The following is a 15239-nucleotide window of genomic DNA, read 5'->3' as shown; positions in this document are numbered from 1 at the left end:
AATTGATCAAAACAATTTAGCTAAATTGAGAGTACTTTCAGAACATACATGAATTACCCACAAAAACTGAAATTTTATATCTATCAAAAAAAATCAAGTTTTTAAAAAGTAACTTGGAGGATAAATTAAAATGTAAACATCTCATTTTAACATATTGATGCTTTTTTTTCTCCTTGTTTTCATGGTATGAGAGTTGGTCTTCTTTTTCCTTTCTTTTTAAACTCATTCCTTTGGTAGGGGGATGACAAAACTAGAAAAGACCAAAAATAGAGGTCAGGTTATGTGTGTGAAAATCTTACTGCTGGGATTTAAGATTTTACAAACTGCAGTGGAGACAGAGATAATTTCCTGGGACTGGGGTAGTGGTGGTGGTATTTCTTTCTAAGTAATATGTCTTTATGAATGTCTTTTTGAGGCTATGGTAAAAGATGATCACATTAGAGAGAGAAGTTCACTCTGAGATAAACACTGAGAAGCAGAGGTAGAGCCTCAGGGTCAGAGCCCTGGACTTCATGTTCATCCTGAGGATGGCTGTCAGCACCTACTGCTCAATCACCTGCGAACTGGACAAGAAGAAGAAATTATCCCGCAAAAGGAAATTCGCTCACCTTGCCTTTGACTCAGGCAGGTGGAGGAAGAAAATAAAGCTCCACTGAGAATTCCTCATCAAAATCCTGTGCCCGAGTGTGTGAGGGACCTGAATTTACAGCACCAGCAAACATCAAATTGAAAATGTAAAGTATTTAGCTGTATTAGCACTAACCAACACACCAAGAGAAAGCAAGCTTTCTAAAGGAACACACTTTAAACCAAGATCTCAAAGAATTCCCAGAAATTCTTCTAGAAACAAGGGCTTATAAAAAAAAAACCAATAAGCACACCTGCTAAGCAGAATGCCCCGTCCACACCCTAATCCGTGGAACCTGTGAATGTCATATAACAGGCAAAAGAGACTTTGCAGATGCGATTAAGGGAGATGATCTTGGATCATGTGAGTGGGCCCCATGTGATCACATAAACTCTTATAAGCAGAGAACTTTCTCTGCTTAGAGTCAGAGAGATGTGATGGAAAAGAGGCAGTAGAGATGCAGCCAAGAGGAATTCAGAGAGATCCCAGACTAATATGGATTTATCACGCTGCTGCTCGTTCTAAAATGTAGGCGTCGGGAACCAGAGAGGCTTCTAGGAGCCAAGGGCAGCGCTCTGCTGACAGCCAGCAAAGAAATGCGGAGCTCAGTCCTACAATCTCAAAGGACTGAATTCAGCCAACAACCTGAATGAGCTTGAAAGGAGATTCTCCCCCAAAGTCTCCCGTTAGGGATGCGGGTCTTCTGACATCTTGATTTTAGTCTTAGAAGGCCTGGAGCAGAGAAATCAGCTAAAGCACACTGTGGCCAGATTTCCGACCCAAGAAAACAGATTATTTCCAAAGTAAGTCAATTCCTCTAAAAGCTGAACTGCAGTGGTAACAGTGGAAACCAGAGACAATGCAATCATATCTTCAAAGTTCTGAGAGAAAAAATCAACCTGTCTACCTAGGCAACTGAGTATACAATGAAGCCATTTTTCAAATACACCCATTTTCAGGAAAACAGTAATTGAGTGATTTTTATTATCCTAAGAATTACCAAAGACTTAAGGTCAGAAAGAAAGAAAATTATTTTAGAGAGCAAATTGGATGTAAAAAACTGGCAAGTGTGTGGATCAATCCAAAAGTTTATATTATGAAAACGAAAACAATAAATTCTAATTGTTGGACTAAACAGATCAAGACAGAACTAAAATCCTGTAGGAAAGTACAGCCTATAAGTAAAAGGTACAAAATGCGCTAAAATATTCAGGTGCTTTAATTGTCCAAAAAGGGGATAAAGATACTGATGATTAATTATAGTCTAAAGAGAAGAATGAAACTTTCTTAACCTGAAATGTAGTATGAATCAAAAACAAATTCAGGAAACATCATAAACTTGAAGAAATATTAAACCATTCCCTTTATAATTCCTTTAAAACGTTCCCTTAAGAAACAAGACAAATCTGACCACTTTTATAATTTCCATTCCACATGGGACTGCACAGCCTTGCCAGGACAATAAGAAAAAGAAATAAACAATGGGAAGATAGAAATGAAATTATCATTTTTCTTACAATCTATGTATGATTGCCTATATTACCACAAACAATATAAAACGTACAAAAGAAAGAAAGAAGTTATTAATAGCAACAAAATACAGAAAAGAAGAAAAATATAACAAATTGTGCAAGATTCATATGGAAAATGATAACATTTTATTGAAGGATGTGAAGGAAGACTTTTAAAATGTGATATAATATATTCATGGATAGGAACACTCAATACTGAAAAGATATCAATTATTTTCAATATACATTTATTTTTCAGACATATAGTTCTTTAATTCCTAAAAAAATCCTAAGAGCATTCTTTAATAAATTTAGCAAGCTGATTCTAAAATATACATGAAAGACCAAAGGGCCAAAAATAGCCAAGACACTTAAGAAGAAGAATTAGCTTAGGAGACTTATAAACACATTGTGATGTATTATAATGTATTGTACCCAGTACAGTATAGTTTTGACTCAGGGGTGAAATAACAGACCAATTACGCAGCATAGAGAATCCAGAAATGGATTCGGGATAAATAGAGGATCCATAAATGGATCCCAGGTAAATAGAGAATCCAGAAATGGATCCTTGAGTTATGACAGCAACAATGGAGAAAGATGGTTTGTTCAGAAAACTGCGCTGTCGTACAATTGAATAACCACATAGGAAGAAAATGAATCCCAAATTTGTACCATACAAAAATAAGAGTTCTAGATAGATACTTTTAGAAAACAAAGTAGGACTTGTTAAACAAAATGTACCAAAAACACAAACCTAAGAGAAAAGGTTGACTAAATGGAATATGTTAGAATCAAGAATTTATGTTCATTTAAAAAAGTCAGAAAGAAAATGAAAATACAAACCACAAACTGGTGTAGAAATTTAATCGATTTTGTATATTTGTATATTTTGTATATTGATCCAGCAAACTTTTGTGAGGTTCTTATTATTTCTAATAATTTGTCAATAGATTTCAGAATTTTGCAAATAGACACTCTATCTGCAAATAATTATAGTTTTATTTTTTATTTCCAAAGACATTGTAGTATATAATAGAATGTTACATGTCAGGTGCAAGATGCAATAACTCTTCCTATCCCTTCGAAGGAATATCCCAGCCATAGGTCACTCTGTGGGAAGATTGAAAGAAATGCTGCTATATATCTCTTCCCATGGCATTATAGTTTCTATCCTCAAGAGGTCATAGACTCCACTGTATTTGATAGACTCTGGGTCTAAGACTGGCTCAGGTCCGGGATCTGATCGTGATTTTTCAATAGCAGCTATCAGCCAAGAGAATTAACTGTTAAACTATGAAAAGCAATAAGAGTTTGGTAATTTTACTGAATAAAACACAAACACACTAACAATCACACAAACAATTTTCTTATATATCTTAAATAAACAATAGAAAATGTAGTAGAATATAGTCATCTTAATGAGAAAAACTATAAAATAGTTAAGGATACACTAATAGGAAATGTACAATATCTATATCGAGAAAACTATAAAATCAAATTTGTTCATAAAAGAAAAGAAATATTTGGAAAGAAACACCACACCCTTGGAGTAGGAAGACCATGAAACGTAAAGATACCAGCATCTTCCAGTACATTCTATACTATACCAAATATTCATTTGCAATATCTAGTTTAAAAGATCTTATTAACAAGATTTATTTTATTACCTTTATTTTATTGGATTTGGATCCAATAAAATAAATGGAATTATTTAGCTGATCTTATTAAGGACATTTAGGCTGTTCCCAAGTTTTTTGCTAATTCAAAAATTTTTTCAACAAAAATATTGCATTTTATGGTCACAATCTATGCTGCAGTGAACTGTAGATATATTTCTAGGAAGTGGATTTTAAAGAGAAGTTCATGTGTCTACATATGTATTCATTTGTACATTCTTATACATTTACTCTTCTGCGTATTATTTTATTGGGTGAAATAAAGTCCCAGTATGCTATGTAACTGGGTATGTGTAGGTGATTAAATGCTGACCACTTAGGTGCGAATGGAAGTGAGAAGGGTCACATCTCAACCCTGTTGTTAGGAGTAAGTGCCCTCTGTTTCCCCATTTTTCCTTTCTTCTTGCTGAAATGCAGAGGATATGGAAGTTGCTGGAGCAGACATCCAGGACCAGGAGATGAACAACACAGTCAGGAATGTGAACCCAAGAAAAGGACCTGCATCTCTCATAACTGGAGCTACCATACAGCCTGCATCACCTACCTGCATTTTTACATGAACAGCACATTCAAATCTCTGCATGCCTGTCACATTGAGAAGAAACCCAATGAGGTCTGAAGGATGCAGTAGAGCTGAGTCAGTGATGCTTCACTGACTTTATCTCACCCACAGGAATAGTTCACTTTGTTTGATATGATCATTGTTAATAGTGAGGGTCCTACAGCCTAGACATATTTTAATAAGAAAACTAATTTCACATGGCATGACTTGCTTTTATCGCAATAATACAGGCTCCTGCAATGATCAGTGTTCATTCTTGAGCACTCCCCAAGTCACTTATTCAAAAACTCATTGTAAAACCTATTAGGAGCGATGGCAAATATTTAAAATTTTTGGAACCAATTTCTTTCTTTTTAAAAATAAAAACTTTCGTATTCTCTATGGCTCTCTAAAGCTACATTTGATAAGTTGATACTCAAATTCCCATTATGCTCGAATCCAGCAAAAAGGTGGAACAAATCATTGTTACCTGCAAGTTGGATGAATCTTGAGGGAATTGCAAGGACATAAGCACACCCACACACGCACACACACACACGAATGCATGTAAAACTGGGGACATCTAAATAAGATCAATGGGTTCTACCAATGTCAGTATCCTGGTTGTGATGTTGTACCATAGCTTTGCGAGATGTTTCCATTGGCAGATACTTGGTGAAGGGTACAAGGGATCCCTCTTTATGATTCCTTACAACTGCATTTGAGTCTACAATGACACCAACATGAAAATTTTTGAAAAAAGGAAAGAAAGAAAAGGAAGGGAGTATAGGAAAAGGGATGGAGCATACATACAACAAAGAGGAATACACAGTTGGATTTAGAAAAAACTTTGTGAAAGATTGAAATGAGCTATGGAGTGGCGACTAATGAAATAGGACAGGAGACACAGGACGAGGTCTCTAGGGATCAAGTCTATCCCGCCAAACCTCAGAGAATCTTGGGACATGAAAATGCCAGGTTTGAGTAAAAGTATGAGAGATGTGGGAATGAAAATAAGTTGATTGACTGTAAATACGTTTATTGTACAGTCCACTGCCTATTTCCCCCCAAAGCCCCAATCTAAGAAGAACACCTGACAGCCAGGTCACCAGGTATTCTCCATTGCACCTCCCAACCCCCACTCCTCCATCACCGCTCCCCCCTCCTCCCTTCTGCAAAAAGTGGTTTTCTTTCTAAAGAGATTCTATGAAGTTTCTGGGGAAAACTAGAGCACTTAGTCTAGTAGTTCATGTTCCAGAGCAAAGCACGTGAACTCTAGCATTTATGGGATGTCACAGAACTACAGCCATCCTGTTACCCAAAAACAGGGTTCGCCTCTTGTGGGTTTCAGGCAAAAAGAAACAACCAAGCCAAAGAGCAGGAGAAGGAAGGATTTATTACTTGCAGCAAGTAAGGAGAGCACCGGGGATCTTTCCCAAAGCAGTGTCTCCCCAAACAGCAAAATTGGGGAAGCTTTAAGCTGAGTACATACATATTCATGAAAGGGTTTGGGCCATGGACAGAGTCCAAGCTCTAGTTGAAGTCATGAGGGTTAGAAAAGGTCAACAGCATCATCCCTTAGGTTCCAGTTGATCTGGTGGTTGAGCGCTTCAGGCTGATCATTACCACTGAAACAGAAGTGGGAGCCTTTACAACTGATATATTATCTTTGCTATAGTTACTTCCCTTGCCTGATATTAGTCATTTGATTCTGCATTCTTCTGATCCCTTAAGACCATTAATTACTGAGATCTGTTCAAGGGCAAGGATTGTGGCCAGGCTGAGATCACAAAACGGCTTAGGCTAAAACTGGCTTCTCTTCTGTGAAGAAGACCATACCTGTTTCTCTTTCTCCGGGGACCCCCTGCCCTGTCTGCTTACAATCTCCCCATCTACTCATAGTCAAGCAAAGGCCTTATCTGTAAAATGGAGATTCTAATATCAGGCACGTCCAGTTATGGTAAAAATTAAATAAGAGAATGGATATGAACATAACTTCACAAAATGTGATAGGCTACACAAAGTTGGGTTAATAAAAAAAAAACATAACTGTACAAAGTGTGATAGGCTATGCAAGTTTTGGCAAGTAAAAATTTGGCAAGGTTTGGTGTTAAATCCGTTAAATTAACTTGACAAGGACACCATTAGACTGAGGGGGCTTTAATGCCATAGTAACCTATACAAGCAAACCAAAACCTAAGCTTGAAATGTCTCAAGGTTAAGAAATCAGAACCTAAGAACAGCCAATCATGAACAGCCAACAGTGCTTTTCCAAATAAGGTAAATGCTTAAGCTTAGCCAATGGAATAATTTCCTTGCTTGGCTTCCACCTCTTCTCAGTAAAATCTTTCCCCTAGCCCTTATGGGTGGGGCGGGGGTCTCCCAACCTCTCTGGTTTGGCCCCACCCAATTCCAACAGATTTTTCCTCAACTAGCTCTTAAAAAGTTTAATATGCCTCAGTTTCTCTTTTAACAAATCTAAGGAGGAAAGAACAAAATGGAGAGCAAGGCTGAAGACTGTGGGTGGGAGTGTGGTGTGGTGTAGAGATAATTAACACACTACTTGCTGCAGGTCTGTCTTCTCAGCTAAGCCCTACCCTCTGCCCCTTCTGCCCTCGCTCAAGTTTTAGCTTGGTCACAAAGCATTCGGTGGTTTACATTCCACTGGGACCCACAGTCAGAAGACCAGCTGCCCAAATTCCTTCTGTTCCTGTCTGCCATGACATCAAGGCAGTTGCTAAAGTTACATCCAGGAAGCTCATTCCTACTCTCAAATAATTGGAACATGGAAAATGGCTCTGTGGAGGGAAGGAGGGAAGAATTCCCTTTTCTTTTCCCCTTCTATAATCTCCTCCCAGCCGCCAGGCCCTGCTCTAGACTTTTTGTCAACATTCAGGTACTTAAAGGAATCACTTTATGACCTTGGCCAAGTCATTTAACTACAATGAGGTTTTTCCCTAACGTGTAAAATGAGATTCAACAATTTAACCCGGAAGTCCACATACCTAAACTCTGTTTGCCCTAAAAGTTTATTTTACATGACAGTCAGTTGTCCGAGGCCAAAAGGGTTGTACAATGGAATACTCAGAAAACAAGAGAGCTTCAATTTTTTCTTTCAAATCATTTCTAACTTGATAGATTAGAAATTTAATTTCCTCTTTCCTATCATGTATAGCAGGTGTTTTACCTCTTCAGTTGTTTGACTATTGATTTCTTTCTTTCATTTCTTCCACTCTTTCCTAGGTCTCTGAACTTAAATATTTTCATGTGTTAATTGAGCTGATTATAATACTCATCCCAAAACTAACAAATGAGTTAATGAAAGGACTCTTATAAAGCGTTTAGATCCTGAGGTCAATCTATGGTAACTATAGTGCCTGACCTATACAAACCCTATTCCTAATGTCTTAAAAAATGACTTGGATTAGAAAACCTCTAAGAGCTATTCTAGGCTTTATTTTAGCTAATTTTACGGTGATAATTTCCTAATTATAGTGACATTATTATAAGTTCTCATTTTTTAAATGTCATGCTATTAATCGAGAAGATATAAAATAAAGTTAAACTGAAACAGTAGTAGTGGATTTTGACAGGACTAAAATGGATCTATTCAATATCTAAATATATATTTTAGTAGAAATTATATTTATATAAAATAACAAGAAATAAATGACTAGTAGAAATGGAAAAGGAAAACAGTAATACAATGGTAATATTTTGGGGGGAAATTAAATTTTGAACATAATTTATTGTTGTTTCTTACATGTAAGAGCATGATTTTATGATTTTGAATAACTTAAAATAAATTTAACCTTGAAGAAGTGTACTTAATAAATGAGAAAGATAGTTTGTGTTATCCCATAGGTGGAAAAAATACCTCCGTCACATTTATTTGTTTCAAGGGAATTCATGACACAGAAGCTTATGGCTAACCAGCTCAAATGAATTGTCCAGATATAAAAATATTCTCAACAGTGTTCTCCACCAAAAGTACTTTTTGGTTATAAATAAAATGTGTCTAAGCTTTGAAATGGTGTTATTATATTAAGAGAAATACAATACTCTAAATAACTAATTTTTTTTTCTCTAACTTTTGCTTCCACTAGCTTTTTTCCTTATCTCTTACAGGTCATTAAAATTTTGAAAACAAAAAGCAGGCTAACACTGGAGTAGTTGTTTTTAAGTTTTATTAAATGCTCATTTCCTCTTACTTAGTTCACACCCTAACAGAAGAATTCCAGGGGAAGAGACAGTAGAGAAATGTCCTTGAAAATCTATGTATAGTCAGTGGAATTGTATTCCCCTGTGAATGATTATTTTTTTTAATCACACACAGTTTACACTAGTGGATACCAAATGCCTATATATTCACAGTTCTCAATGCCCAAATACTTTCATTTTGTAACTGAGATTGTGTTATACACTACAAAGTACAAACTTTTCCTTGAAACAACTCTGGTTTATTCATTACTATAACCTGAATAAATTGGCCCTTATCAAAATAATGTTAGATGTATTATATGTAGGCAATAGATAAACTCCCCAAAAGATAATTATAATCTCCTTTTAATAAAAGAGTTCATTTATTAAAGGAACCTTTAGAGAATTATTTTTGGTAAAATGGTGATTCATTTTATAATACAGAAGAATCAAACAATAAATGATATTTTAAAAACAAGGTAGATATGTATTATGTGGGTCCACATTTTATCTTTGCATAATTGTTTTTATTTATTTCAAACAGATTTTATTGTATGTTTTAGTTTGTTAAAAAGATATACTTTGTGAAGAATATCTTTTAAAAAATTTATGTGAATAACATCCCCAGTTCATTTTGAGCATTTTTTTTTTAATGTTTTGATACATAAATTATATGACACAGGGATGATACCCACAATGTAGACAATGTAACCTCATCCTCTTTGTATCTTAAATACTAAATGCATGCGTACAAAGCATATAGAGAGCAATAAATGATGCTATGGAGTAAAGAAAAAAAATATTCTGTGAATTAGTGGTGTTAAAAGAAAATCTTTACATTACACATTGAAGCTAATTAAGTCCCAATTAAAGAAAAGTGTTAAGTTTTTAACATTCATTGAAAAGAAGCTAAGCAAGGGCAAAGATACATGGTGATGCCATAATATTGCTCTTAGAAATTAATATTTAAAAATAATTTCCACTGATACCCATTACCATGATCATAATCAAAGACTCAAATAATTTATTTTGCCCTTCTCACAGTGATTTCAGAGTGGCTAAATGGAACAGAAAGACCTAAAAGTAGGCAAGCAATGCTGTAAAACTACTACAACAGGAAAAAATTGGAGGAATGCTTGTACATTCTATAGCCACCCTATCCAATGTGGTAGCCACATTTGTCTATTTAAAACCAAAAATAAATGAACTAAGATTAAATTTAATTATAAATTCAGTTTATCAGTCACACTAGCCACATTTCATGTGCTCAAGTGACATGTGGCTAGTAGCTGCCATATTAGGCACCACGGATACAGATTTCCATCATCACAGAAAGCTTTATTGGACTGTGCTGTCCTACAATTACCAGATTTGGAAAAAACTTCCACTAAATTTGGATTATTTTTAAATGTCTTTGGGGTTATTCAAATTTTATAAAGTACTGATGAGATAGTAGAAATATGCCTCTACTATTTAGGTTTCTACTAAACCTAGTTTTAAAAGGTTATATAACCTCATGAGACGAACACAAAATTTGGTCTCAGATAATTCTGGGTTCTAATCCTACCTCTGCTGAGTGACCTTGGATGTATTATTTTTAGTTTCTGAGACTTTGTTCATTTATTCGCATAATGTAACGCTTACCTCCTAAGAAGTTTATTAATATTAGAAATAATGTATGGAAAGTGATTCCTACAGTACCTGAGACATAGTAGGTATTCAATTATGGTAGTTATCATTTTTGTCAATTAACAAGTAGGAAGAGAGTAAAGCTGTTAACGGTTATACACAAAAACCATGCCTTTGAATAAGGTGTGAGGTTTTATTTGCTAGAAAAAGTGTCTTATAAGTGCCTTAGTTTATTTCAGAAGCTTAGCACCAAAAATGTTTGGAATCGTGGTAATCACAGGACAGGGAGGAAATGACCACGCCAGGACAGGAAAATATATAAGCACAAAGGAATCAGTGAGTCAGGAAGAGGAAAGTGAGAAAATGAACTGGTATGAAGGGGAAAAGGAGAGATGATAAAATAAGAAAGATACAGATATACAGGGTAGAAAAGGAAAAACTAATCTCAGATGAAGTTCCTCCTGGAAATGTACCAGAGAGGAGTGTGAAGCATAATGACATAATCAAATAAGGAAGGAAAAATCATTTCTCACTACAAGACTATGAGGAAACAGCTTTCCTATAAAATTATTTTTCTTGTGCTAAAGAGGCAAATATGTCTAAAAGATTCAAGAGAAAAAAGGAGGCAAAACTGCTGAAGAACATCTATTCCTGGTGTGCTTTACAACCTTAAACAAGTCACTCTAAACTGATATGCCACTGTTTTGTGAAACACAAAATCCATTCGGTGGACTAGTTGATATTTATCCCCTCCAGATTCAGTATGTAATACGTATGGTGAGGACTTTGGCTCTGACAACCAAAACGTACATCCTCTGAGATCGTCGTTCATCAGAAAGAGGCATCCCAGTAAAGACGCAAGGTCCATCTGCCAGAGGAGCATGCGTGAAGGATAACATAGAAATGGAGAACAGAATTGTTACAAGTCAATGTGGCCAAACCTTCCATAGTAGAGAATAAAGGAGTCAACAAGATAAAATTTCAGCCCTAGGGAAAGATCTCGGGCATTGTTTGTATATTCCATGGGGAAAATATCAAGTGCTTGAAATTAACCAGGACATTGGAAGAGACAGGATGTTTGGAAGAGGAAGCAAATCAACTCTTTTATAGAAAACTGGGGCTTTTTAACACCCAGAAGTAATATAAATATATTGGATAAAACAAGAAGCAAGGCGAGGAGCTGAGAAAATTGTGAGAGAGCCCTGAGGCCTCAGACTCAGGAATCAATTTCCACTTGATTCAAAAAGCAAAGTCAGACAATATAAAGACAATAACGAAACCTATTATTATTATTCAACATATGTATCTGAATACCTAGATTGACCCTAAATAGTGTTAGGTACTGGGGATGCAATGATGAACAAAACAATCATAATCCAAGCCCTTTGAATTTAAAAACAGTCTATGTCTAGGAGTAGGTAGTTCAATGGGACTTCCCTTGCGGTCCGGTGGTTAGGACTTCCACTGCCAGGGGCCACGTTGGAACCCTGGTGGGGGAACTAAGATCCCACGTGCTGCGTGGCACAGCCAGAATAAAAGAAAAAAAACAAAAATAAAAATAGGTAATTCTTTTTCAGGCGTAATTTACACTGTTAATTTAATAAATACATATATTCATATTGATAAGGGCATTAATTTAGGAAAGTCAGCTATGTTAAGGGTCTATTGTGAAACCTTATCCACCATCTGATTAAGTACTGCCAGGAGTAGATGAAACTCACCAGAAGATGGCAACACATAACTCCGTATCTCTCTGCCATTAAATTTGCTGCAGCCAAAAGATTAGAGATTGCTTATAGTCAGCCTAAAACACCTCTATTGCGAATAACCCTTTTCATGTTAGTCATGTGCATTAAGCATGCCATGTATATTTTGCTTTTTGCTTTTTTTTTTTAAATTGGGTTGTTTGCTTGTTTCATTGAGTTTTGAGATACAAGTCCTTTTTAAAAAAAATTATTTATTTATTTATTTGGTTGCACTGGGTCTTAGTTGCGGCAGGTGGGCTCCTCAGTTGTGGCATGTGAACTCTTAGTTGCGTCCAGAATGTGGGATCTGGTTCCCTGACCAGGGATCGAACCCAGGCCCCCTGCATTGGGAGCTCAGAGTCTTATCCACTGCTCCACCAGGGCACCATCCACTGGACCACCCCCGCTAGGTATATTTTGATCACCGGGCAGTATGGGCCTTGTCAGATTTATAGGTTTTATTGATGACCAGGTAGCTAAAAAGTCCAGTGCTATAAAAATCTCAGATCCGGAGGCCGATAGGACGACATCTCTTTCATGTCCTGGTCCTCCTCATCCTGTCCTATTTTCAACAATGTACACAGCAAGATTTATGAATATAAAGTAGAATCATCTTTCAAAATTAGCTGTATTTTACATTTGCATTTTTTTTAATTAAATAAAACCACGCTGGCATGCGGGATCTTAGTTCCCAGACCAGGGATTGAACCCGTGCCCCCTGCAGTGGAAGTGTGTAGTCTTAACTACTGGACCACCAGGGAAGTCCCTCTAATTTTACATTTGAATCAACGTGTAATCAATATAAAAATTATTAATTAAATATATTACATTTTTGGACTGTCTTTAAATACTGTTTGTATTTTATACTTAAAGGGCATATCAGTTCAGATTAGGCATATTTCAAAAGCTCAATAGCAACATGTAGCTAGTAGCTACTGTGTTGGACAGAAAAGCTCTAACCATGCCAGTGAAAAGGCTGAGATCCACAGAGTGGTTAAAAAAGAACTTACTGGCTGACAGTTTCCTTAAAAAGTTAAAAATATACCTACAAAATGACAAAGAAAAAAATTCTGTTCTTAGGTATTTACCCAAGAGTAAAGGAAATATCCATCCACTCAAAGATTTATACAAGAATATTCCCAGCAGCTTTATTTGTAATTACTCAAACTGGAAACAACTCAGAGGTCTATCAGTGGCTGAATGGATAAATTGTTTCATAATCATATAATAGCATGCTACTCAACAATAAAAAGGAAAAACTTATTGATATAAGCGACAATATGAATGAATCTCAAAAATCACTGTGCTTTGTAAAAGAAGCCAGTCAATAAAAAGGATACATATTATATGATCCCATTTCTACAAAATTCTATAAAATGCAAACTAATCCATCATGACTGAAAGTAGAACAACGGTTGCCTAGGGAGGGAAAGATGGATTACCAAGGGGCACAAGGAATTTCTGCAGGGTAATGAAAATATTTTTTTACCTTGATTGTTAAGAAGAATATACATAGACATATGTCAAAACTGATAAAAATGAACACTTTAAATGTGATGTTTATCATATTTCGAGGAAGTTTAATAAAAAAATAAGTAATAAAAAAAATAAGTAATAAAACTAGAAATAAACAACATACCAGAAATCAAAGTACCCTTCCATGTGACGATTTGAATGCTCTCTTAAACGATGATTCTGTCAGAGAAAAAAATCTATGTGACAATTGCAGAAATTGAGAGAACAATAGTTTCTACAGAAACAATAACTACCACTGGACTTAACCAGAGCATGAAGTTCTTACTCTGAAAACTGGAAACTGAGAGAAAATAACTAAGTGTTTGCTCTGTCTTTCCTGAACAAACTGTATGTCTGGGTAACTCCAACTGAAGAAGCAGAGGCTTTCTTACAGAAGATTCCCAGCTGCTAAATGTAGAAGAAATGCTCAAGTTTTTTTCTTTGTTTTTTTTTTTAATCACCATTTTGCAATGCTTAGTGAAACAATTAATCAAACGACAGTCATCATTGAGTAAACCCATCAAAAGATAGGTTAAAAGGGAACATTACAATAAAAGTATCAGGTTTGGTCCTCTGAGCCCAGTCATTTTTTTTTTGGTGGTTTCCAGGTAATTTATTATTTTTTAAATTTTATTTTTATTTATTTGTTTTTTTAACATCTTTATTGGGGTATAATTGCTTTACAATGGTGTGTTAGTTTCTGCTTTATAACAAAGTGAATCAGTTATACATATACATATGTTCCCATATCTCTTCCCTCTTGCATCTCCCTCCCTCCCACCCTCCCTATCCCACCCCTCTAGGTGGTCACAAAGAACCAAGCTGATCTCCCTGTGCTATGCGTGAGCCCACCAGTCGTTTTAAACTTCACAAAAAGAATAGCCAGACACCATGTGTCTCCTTATACGAGGTGATGTCAAGCACGCAACAGCACAGATGAAAAATTTGTAACATGAAGGTGTTCCTGAACTTAAGCAGAACTTTGGACCCAATTTCCATTTGCATGAACTATGACTATGAAGAAGCAAAGAGATAAATCCAGAATGTCAGGCATTATGCAAGACAATTGACCCAGTTTCAGTAAGAAGTAAATGGCAGTAGAAATCCAGAGGGAGGAGCAGGGCGATTGCTCCAGATATAAATATACTTAAGAAATTCAATAATTAAATGCATTGCGTGGACCCTGTTTGAATCCTGAGTTTAAAAAAAAAGAAAAGAAAGTCACTGCAAAAAAAGCATTTCACAACCAATTATGAACATTTAATTACAGATTGCATATTAGATGCATCAAAGAATTGTTAATTTTGTCACTGATAACAATACTACAGTTGTGTTAAAAAAATACCATATTTTTAAGAGATGCATACTGAAGTATGTATGGGTGCAATAATTTGATACCTAAGATTTGCCTTAAAATACTTTATCAAAGGAAGACATGTTTAAAATTTGGATAAAGCAAAATCTTGAAGATTGTTAAAATTAGGTCATTGGGTGTTCTCTCTACTTTTGTATTTGTTTACAATTTTTTCATGACAAAATGTACCAAGTCACACATAGTATCTTGTTAATATCACATGAGAAGAAGCATCTGGCTCAAGACAGCAAGTAGCACACTTATTTGCCTCTCATCCATCTGACATTCCAATGAAATAAAAAAAATAGAAGCATGAAAAAGGAATAACCACAAAATGAGACAGATAAGAGGAGAGTATCTTTAGTATAAGAGCGGCGCCAAGGCATTTCTGGAAGACTGAAGGGTGTATGTTAATGAATGAAATCAGCAAAGAAAGC

This window comes from Delphinapterus leucas, chromosome 12, assembly GCF_059928025.1.
Source record: "Delphinapterus leucas isolate spDelLeu-1000000601 "Yukka" chromosome 12, BTC_Dleu_Yukka2, whole genome shotgun sequence".
NCBI lineage: Eukaryota > Metazoa > Chordata > Mammalia > Artiodactyla > Monodontidae > Delphinapterus > Delphinapterus leucas.
The sequence above is the reverse complement of the archived record's forward strand: the minus strand, read 5'-3'. Positions refer to the sequence as shown.